Consider the following 9,264-nt stretch of genomic DNA (forward strand, 5'->3'; position numbering starts at 1 on the left):
GTGTGTGTGTGTGTGTGTGTGTGTGTGTGTGTGTGTGTGTGTGTGTGTGTGTGTGTGATCTCTTTTGTTGTATCATTAGTAATATTCTGTACAATGTTGTTTTTTTAAATTCAACCATTGTTGCATACCAGCACACATAAATTTTTCTCTTTTTTAACAGTTGCATAGTATTGTCTTGTATAGATGTACCATAATTTATTTAACCAGTTTCCTATTAATGGAAAATTAGATTATTTCTACTCTTTTCTCCCCACAAATACTATAGTAGTATTCTTATTTGAGAGGTCCATTTGCCCATGTGCAAGCCTATCTTATCTGAAAAATCACTTCCTGGAAAAGATTCTATCTTCTTAAATTCTCTCCAAACTATCTCCAAGCTTACTGCTTCCACCATATTATAAGCATTCTTCATTTAAAAAAAAATTAGTGATTTTTATTAATTGGAATTAAGAAAGCATTTTGCATATATTTTAATTATTTAAAAAACATGTAAAATCAGGGGTGCCTGGGTGGTTCCGTTGGTTAAGCCTCTGACTCTTGATTTTGGCCCAGGTCATGATCTCAGGGTCATGGGATCCAGCCCCATGTCTGGCTCTGCGCTCAGCACAGAGTCTGCTTGTCCCTCTCCCTCTGCTCCTCCACTAGCTCTCCATCTCTCTCACTCAAATAAATAAAATTTAAAAGCCATGTAAAATCAGTGAAAAACACAATGCAAAGAAGATTATCATCAGATATTTTGAGACCGGAATGCCCATGCGTACACACACACGCACGCACGCACGCACACACACGCAAACTTTCTATGTTTCCAGAATATAAATTTCTTCTTGAGAATCCATTATACACTTTTTAAAGGTAATAACATTTTCCTCGCACTTGTGCCAAGTTGGTTGCTAAAGAAGTAACATAAAAATAGATGACAATATTTTAATATATTCTGAACTACCCCTAGATATAAGTTGATTGATCATTTTATTCTTGCAACAGTTCACTGGCTGTGTCAGGTGCTAGCCTCCGACCTTTCCACTTCTTGTATTCGTGTATCTGTTTTCTTGATTACCAAAACATCTTTTACGTTTCCTTCTCCTAGTCTCTATCCATTCAGTCCTCGCGTCCCATTATTTTTTTCTTTTTCTTTTGTTTGAAGGGAGCTATATTGAGACATCCAATTTCTATATGGTGAAATTCACCCTTTGTAGGTGCATAGCTTTGATAAATGTGTGCAGCTGTGTAACCACCACCATGATAAAGATATTATATAAAATATTTCCCCATCACCCCAGAAGTTCCATGTGCCCTGTAGGCCAATCCTCCCCATACCCCAGCACCTGGTAACCACTGGTCCGATTTCTGTACCACTAGCTTTGTTTTTTTCAGAATGTCATAGCCACGGAATCATACAGTATTTAGTTTGGCTCCTTTCACTTAGCATAAGGCTTTTGAAATTCATCCATGTTGTAATATCAGTAGGTCACTCCTTTCTATTACACACTATTCTATTTACGAATGTGCACTTTATCCATTTACTAGTCAATACTTCTAATTTTGGTGATTATGAATAATGCTGCTCTAAACATTCTTGTCAAAGTCTTTGTGTGGACCAACTTTTTTGTTTTCTTGAGTAAATACCTAGGAGTGAAATTGCTGGTTTGTAGGGTATGTATATATTTAACTTTGTTTTTTTTTTTTTAAAGATTTTATTTATTTATTTGAGAGAGAGAGAATGAGAGATAGAGAGCACGAGAGGGAAGAGGGTCAGAGGGAGAAGCAGACTCCCTGCTCAGCAGGGAGCCCGATGTGGGACTCGATCCCGGGACTCCAGGATCATGACCTGAGCCGAAGGCAGTCGCTTAACCAACTGAGCCACCCAGGCGTCCCTATATTTAACTTTGTAAGAGACTGCCAAACTCTTTTCCAAAGCAGCTTGTTTTGCCTCCTCCCCAACATTTGGCCTTCTTTCTTTCTTTTTCCTTTTAAAGCTTTATTTATTTATTTGAGAGAGAGAGAGCATGAGTGGGAGGGGCAGAAGGAGAGGGAGAAAGAGTCTCAAGCACAGAACCCGACATGGGGCTCAATCTCATGAGCCTGAGATCAGGACCTGAGCTTAAACCAAGAGTTGGACGCTTAACCCACTGCACCACCCAGGTGCCCTGGCCTTCCTTCTTTCTGATGGGATGATTGCACTTGTCTCTGCAATGATCTCTTAGCTCCATGCCTTCCAAACTCTGATCCATCCCTCAAATGAGCCTCTAAAATGCCCTCCACTCTTAAGGGGCTCTGACTTCCTCAGGATAAGGTCCAAACTCTTCAGCCTGACACCAACAAGACTCTTCAAGCTCTGAGCTCCTTCCTCACCCACCCTCCCAACCACATTCATTCCCACTCAGGCAGCTGGACACTTGCTCTAAGTTGCAGACTGGGCCCTTCTTTCCTGACTCGGTACTTCTGTGTAGCCTAATGTGGTTGTTTGGGAAGAGCATTTATTTTCTATTCCCAGCATGAATACACTCTCTGAATTTTGGGTACTGTTGGCATTTATGCAATTGAATATCTACCAGGACATTTTTTGTCTCTCACTATTTTTTATGAAATTTTTCAAAAACTCAACAAAGTTGAAAAACTAGTGTAATGAACCCCCAGATTCAACTGAACAATCATTAACATTTTGTTAGGTTTGACTCCTTTATCTATCTACCACAGATTCATTCATTCTTCTCCTTCCCCTTCTCTTCCTCCTCCTCCTTCCTCTCCTTCTTTTCTTCTTCTTCTTCTGCTCCTCTCCCTCCTTTTGCTAAACCATTTCAGATTTCAGATGTTTACAGAACCATTTGCTAAATACATTTCAAGTGTATGTATCTCCTAAAAATGAGAACAACCTCCTTCATAACTACACCATTACTTTACCTGGAGTAAATTTAAAGCACCTAATATTGTCTAATACTCTTTGTATTCATAGTTTGCTATTGTCCTCAAAATATATTTCACCTCGTTGTGTTCCAAGCCAAGATCCAAACAAGCTTCATACATTGCATTTATCTACCAATGAATGTTTAACTTCGATTGAGTCACAGTTTGCCCAGCTACCTGCTTCTTTACCTTGATGACTCAGTTGTGGCCCTGCCCTTCCAAGAAATCTCCCATGAACCTCCAGCTCCATTCAAGTTCCCTGTGCCTCGTGTGATTTCAAGAAGCCCATGCTTAAATCTATTGGGAGATTTGACATTTTGTATTACAAACCTATTGTTGAAATTTTCTGTTTCCTCAGTTAGATTCTGAGCATCTTGAGGGCAAAAAAACAGGCATTCTTTGCCTTCCTGCTAGATGGTAATCATTCAATACATTTAAAGAATAAGTGATGGAACACCAGTTCCTTGGTCCCTCATTGGAAAGAGCTAAAATGAATAAATAGACTCTGAGGGCTGGAGCCAGGATGAAGAGGGAAAAGGGCAGGTAAGACAAAGGTTTGAGAGGCCATTCCAAATATAGAATATTGCTTGGAGAGCTTTGAATATGAATTGTATACTCCATCCCCTCTCTCAGTAGGTGAAACACTAGACGTTTATGAATTAAAGATAAACGTAGAGTCTAGCAGCGCCATAAACATTTTGGCCAGATAATTCTTGAGAAAGAATTATAAAGACAAAAATCAAGGCTACTGCAGCCCAAGAGTCCATTTCTGTTTACACAGCTGTTCTACTGCTGCTTTCCTGATGTGTTTTTAAGGAAATATCCACTTCCGGTGGGTCCCTAGAATGGACCTTGACGACCACTTTATGCCCATGGTCACTGGAGAAAATCGTAATTCATCCACTTTGGAACTTCTAGGATGAAATTTCTCCCTGAATAGTAGCCTTTTCTGCAGTTAAATTTTCATCTTTGTGGCAAACTTTTCTTTTGGATAAACTTCTTTCAGATACTTCCTTCTTCTCCACTTCCCATCACCTGTGGGATTAATTCCAGGATCACACATTAACTTTGATTCCAAAGTGACTCAGAGGCTGCACACCAAGACTATTTTAGGTGGAGTGTTTCCTCCTGAGTCATCTTGTCCCCTGGTAGCAAGCATCCTGCGGATTTCCTCAACTCTGCTGTTGAGAACAGGAAGCTAAGGCCAGAAGCAGCCAATAAGCACGGCAGCCCAGTGACTCTCCCTGGTTCCTGGAGGACTAGCAAGAAAATCCTGATTTAGTAAGAATTCATTGGCAAGAAATTTGGGAGTTTACTGGAGACAAATGGCTTCAGGAATCTTCTTTATGAATACACCTATTTTTTTCAGGAGGCAGGTTAAAAAAGAGTCTTCTTAGAAATGAAATTAAGTAATTTTTTTTTTTTGCTCGTCTGGGGACAGTTCATTAGATGTATTCATTAATGGGATCACCAAAATAAGGATATTACTCAACTCCCCTTTCCACAATTTTATCAGATTTTCCAGCCTGTCATATCCTCTTCATTTACTTCTGTCACTCTCACCCTTACTGAACGGTCTTCCAAATGGCAATTGGTCCTGTACCTCCCCAAGTCTTCATAACTACCTGTGACGTAAAAGTCGACTAAGACTGGGGAGTATTAGCCAAGCATGTTGCCCTTCCCTGACCCTATCTCCACAGCAGACAGCAGTCATGTATCTAGCTAACCTGTCTGGTTACCAGTGTGTCTTCAAAATAACATTGTAGGCAGCCACCACCAAGGAATCAGAATATCCACATTCGAAACCCATTTGCAATGAAGAAGAAGGGATTGATACATAGAAGTGTTTCAGGCAAGGGCAGTTGAAGAGTCCAAAGAATATAAAAGTCTTGGACTTAACTTCTAGTTCTTGGGCAAGTTGAAAGATTTTTTTTCTTAGGTCCTTTTTTTTTTCACATGCAAAATGAGATTAATAATGCTTTCACCTTAGTGTCATTGAACTCATTTTGTTGTTGTTGTTGTTTTAGTGTATGTGAAAGCTTCTAGCACAGTTTCTAACATGAAAAAGACATCTAATGAGTATTAGATGTCAATTCATCATGAATACTTTGAGGGACACCCGAATTGGGAGTGACTGCTCATCTCACTGACATTGGAATTTACTGGAAGCCATTGCGCTGGTAGAAGATGGAAAATCCTCAATGATTCCACTCTCTGTGAACTTTAACAAAAAGTATTTAGTCACTCTTCTTCAAAGTACAAAGTATCAGCAGTAAAAACTTTTGTAAAATCTCAACTAAATCTTCTCAATTCCTTTTTCCAACCCTCTTGTTTCCCATCGTACCTCGCCTCTCACTTTGATAGCCACACCGTGTTAGTCTGCGGGGGCTACTATAGCAAAATACTACAGCCTAGGGGGATTAAACAACAGAAATTTATTTTCTCGGAGTAATGGAAACTTGAGGTCCAAGATCAAGATGTCAGCAGGTTTGGTTTCTCTTGAGACCTCTCTCCTTGGCTTACAGATGGCTGCCTTCTTTTTTTTTTAAATTTTTTTATTGTTATGTTAATCACCATACATTACATCATTAGTTTTTGATGTAGTGTTCCATGATTCACTGTTTGTACATAACACCCAGTGCTCCATGCAGAATGTGCCCTCTTTAATACCCATCACCAGGCTAACCCATCCCCCACGCCCCTCCCCTCTAGAACCCTCAGTTTGTTTTTCAGAGTCCAGATGGCTGCCTTCTTGTTGTGTCCTCACTCAGTCTTTTCTCTGTACACCAGGTGCACTTGGTATCTCTATGTATCAATCCCTTCTTCTTATAAGGACACCAGTCACATTGGATTAGGGCCCACCCTACCAGCCCCGTTTTTACTTAATTACCACTTTATCTATTTTGGGGGGGGGCTGGAGACAGATTTATTAGAGGCCTCAGGCAAATCCACAGGGTCCCCTCCCTCCTACTGCCACCAACAATCCCATTAATTACCACTTTAAATATAGTCACATTCTGAGGTTATAAGGATTAGTGCTTCAACATAATGAATTTTGAGGGACACAATTCAGCCCATAATACACCTTTAGACTTTGTCTTCATCAATGCCTGAAACATTTTAATCTCAAATTTCAGCATCCCACTTCTCAATCATTAAATTCTACCTTTCCAGCTCTTTCTCTTTCTGCCACCCCAAACCAGGAACTCTTCAACCACACTGGGACACATAGTCTCCAAATCCAACCCCCTTTTCTCTCTCCTCACATTCTCTCATGTCCTTAACTTGCTTTTCTCACACTGCGTTCCATGGTCCATTATTGTAATCACTCTCTTACATATATTCTTGATTCCGTTGCCTCTCTCTCTTCACAGTACTTGCCTGGCAAAGTCCCAATCCTGACAACTCCAGCTTCCTTACTCCTCTGCCCACACCTCTGCAGCTGCACTTCACTAGGAAAAACACTCAGTCATGCTGCCTAGGCTCACTATCCATTCATGACCTCATTGGGCCCTCACTGCCTGCTGGCAATCCTGCCACATTGCTCCAGACTATCCACCATCCTAGGCAACTGTTTATACCTTTTCCTCTCTCTCCAAACCTTTAATACTCTCCCCCCATTCTCATACTCGGCTGATCAAGCTGCTTCCTGTTTCACCAAGAAAATAAATCCAATCTCGTCTGTTCTGTCTTCCTTTCTGTGCCAAGGACTGAGGGGCCCAGGCTGTATCTAAGAACAACTCCTCCATCTGTGTACATGCTCCCAACCCTTCTCATTTACTCAAGGACACATTCCAGCAATTCTCCCCTCTCTCGCTTGCATTATCAATCCCCACCTCCCCTCACCCACTCCCAACAAGAACATTCCCATCAATGTACAGACATACTACAATTTTTCCCATTAAATTTTTTCCCTTGACTTCCATTTTCCTCCAGCTACTGCTTCATTTTTCTGCTCTCCTTTGTAGTAAAACTCTCCAAAAGAACTCCTCTCTTCTCTTTCCGTTCTCTTATGAACCCACTCCAGTGGGCCTCCTATGTCTATCGCACCACCAGTTTCTCTTATCAAGGTCATTGGTGACCTCCATGTTGCTAAATCCAATAGCCAACTCTCCCAGTCCTCCCATACTCGTTGAAGAATAGGCAGCGTTTGACTCAGTTGGTTACTTCCTCCTCAGCTAGAAACTCAAATTTTAGGATAAGCTTCTGGTTTTTCTCTAATTCACTGGCCACTTCTCAGGCTCCTTTGCTGGCTCCCTGTCATGTCTCCAAACTCAACACATTGGACTGCCCAGGATTTAGTCCTTGGGCCTCTTTTCTGTCTACACTTATTCTCATAGTGTTTCATGGCTTTAAATACTATCAAATGCTGACAACTCTTATATACTCCACCCAAAACTTTTCCCCTGCACTTCATATTTGTATATTCAACTACCTAATTGGCATCTCCACTTGGATTTTAATAGGTATCTCAAAACTTGGAATGCCTGAAACTTACCACTTCATCTTTCTCCCTCCCAAACCTATTCAACCTACTGTTTTGTTCATTTCAGTTAATGACAACTTCATTCTTCCAGTTGCGTGGGCCCTACACCATGTAGTCATCTTTGATGCCTCTTTTTCTCTTATACTCAATCCATTCTGTCACCGAATACCGCTGATTCTGTCTTAAAAATACATACAAGGGCACCTGGCCAGCTCAGTCAGTAAAGCACATGACTCTTGATCTCCAGGTTGTGAGTTTGAGCCTCACGGTGGGTGTAGAAATTATGTAAAATAAAATCTTAAACACACACACACACAGAATCCAGCCTTTTTTCACCATCTCGGCTACTACTGTCATGGTCTGAGCCACTATTATCTCTTACCTAGATTGTTGAAATGTCTTTAGAACTCACTTCCTTTCTTTCAACCAATTCACAACACAGCAGCCACCGTGAGTCTTTGAACATAGCAAGTTATTTTCCTACTCAAAACTAATCTCAGGGGGCAGAGCAAGATGGCGGAGGAGTAGGAGACCTGGATTTCGTCTGGTCTCAGGAATTCAGCTGAATGGGGATCAAACCATTCTGAACACCTACGAACTCAACAGGAGATCGAAGAAGAGAGTAGCAACAACTCTCTGAACAGAGAAGCGACCACTTACTGGAAGGTAGGACGTGCGAAGAAGTGAATCCGAGGCGATATTCGGGAGGATAGACAGCGGGGGAGGGGGCCTCCGCCGGCCGCTTCTGGCAAGTGATAGAGCCGCGGAGCACAAAATCGGAACTTTTAGAAGCCGGCTCCGCTGAGGGACGTCGCTCCAGTGGCTAAGCGGGGGGTGGAACCCTCGCGGGACAGTGTGGTTTCAGGACCCTCGGGGTCACAGAAAAACCGGAGGTACCTGAGTGCGGCAGAGCTCCCAGGTATCGGAGCGGGGAAACCGGCTGCAGAGGCAGAGCCGAGGCACGGGCTCTCAGCTCAGGGTTGCCATAAACTGTGATCCGCAGCCCAGTCGGGCCACTGCTCCTCCAGCAGGGACCCAACAAGCAGCAGATCAGGGGAGACTCCCCTCCCTCCCCCGGGGAGGAGCGGCGCGGGAGCGCACTGCAGGGATCTGCTGGGTTTGGAGACTCCACACGGGGTCGGGTGCCAGAGATAGAAACGCTCGGTCACAGGCCGGGTGAGCACGGAGTGCGGCCGGAGACCGGGGAGACGGGAGTGACTGCTTTTCTCGGGGCGCACTGAGAAGCAGGGCCCCGAGTTCTCAGCTACTCTGAGTGGAGATTGGGAGGCCACAATTTTCACCCTGGTCCTCCAAAGCTGTACCCCAGAGCTTGCAGGGAACAAAAGCTCCTGAGAGCAAAGCCAAGCAGCTTGCTTAGCCCGGACCGACAAGGGTGGGGCAATTCCGCCTCCGGCAAAGACATTTGGGAACCACGGCAACAGGGCCCTCCCCCAGAAGATCAGCACGAACAGCCAGCAAGCCAAGACCAAGTTTACCGATCAAGGAGAACGGGAGAACTCCAGCACTAGGGGAATACTGCACATAGAATTCATGGCTTTTTTTTTAACCATGATTCATTAGTTTTTCAAAGTTAATTTTTTTAACTGTTTTTTTTTTAATTTTTCTTTTTCCCTTTTTCAACCAACATCTTATCAATCCCTTTTTTTAAAAAAAACATTTTTTATTTTTCATTTTTAGAGTCATATTTTATCCCTTCATAGTAGTTACCCTTATTTTTGGCATATATATATAAGTTGTTCTCTCTTTAAAATTTTGAGATACAGTTTCTTCTAACAGATCAAAATATACCCTAAATCACTAGTGTATGGCTTTGTTCTAGTCTCCTGCCTGATCACATTCTCTCCCTTTTT

At 42.5% G+C, this 9,264-nt stretch overlaps 1 pseudogene; it reads right to left on the reverse strand.

Moving 5' to 3' along the window:
* Positions 1 to 7,034, reverse strand: part of LOC112820033 (SREBP regulating gene protein pseudogene) — a 7,896-nt pseudogene extending 862 nt beyond the window's left edge.
* Positions 7,035 to 9,264: the final 2,230 nt, after the last annotated feature.

This window comes from Callorhinus ursinus, unplaced genomic scaffold, assembly GCF_003265705.2.
Source record: "Callorhinus ursinus isolate GAN/ISIS: 27379988/994484 unplaced genomic scaffold, GSC_fseal_2.0 scaffold1, whole genome shotgun sequence".
In the NCBI taxonomy this organism is placed as follows: Eukaryota; Metazoa; Chordata; class Mammalia; order Carnivora; family Otariidae; genus Callorhinus; species Callorhinus ursinus.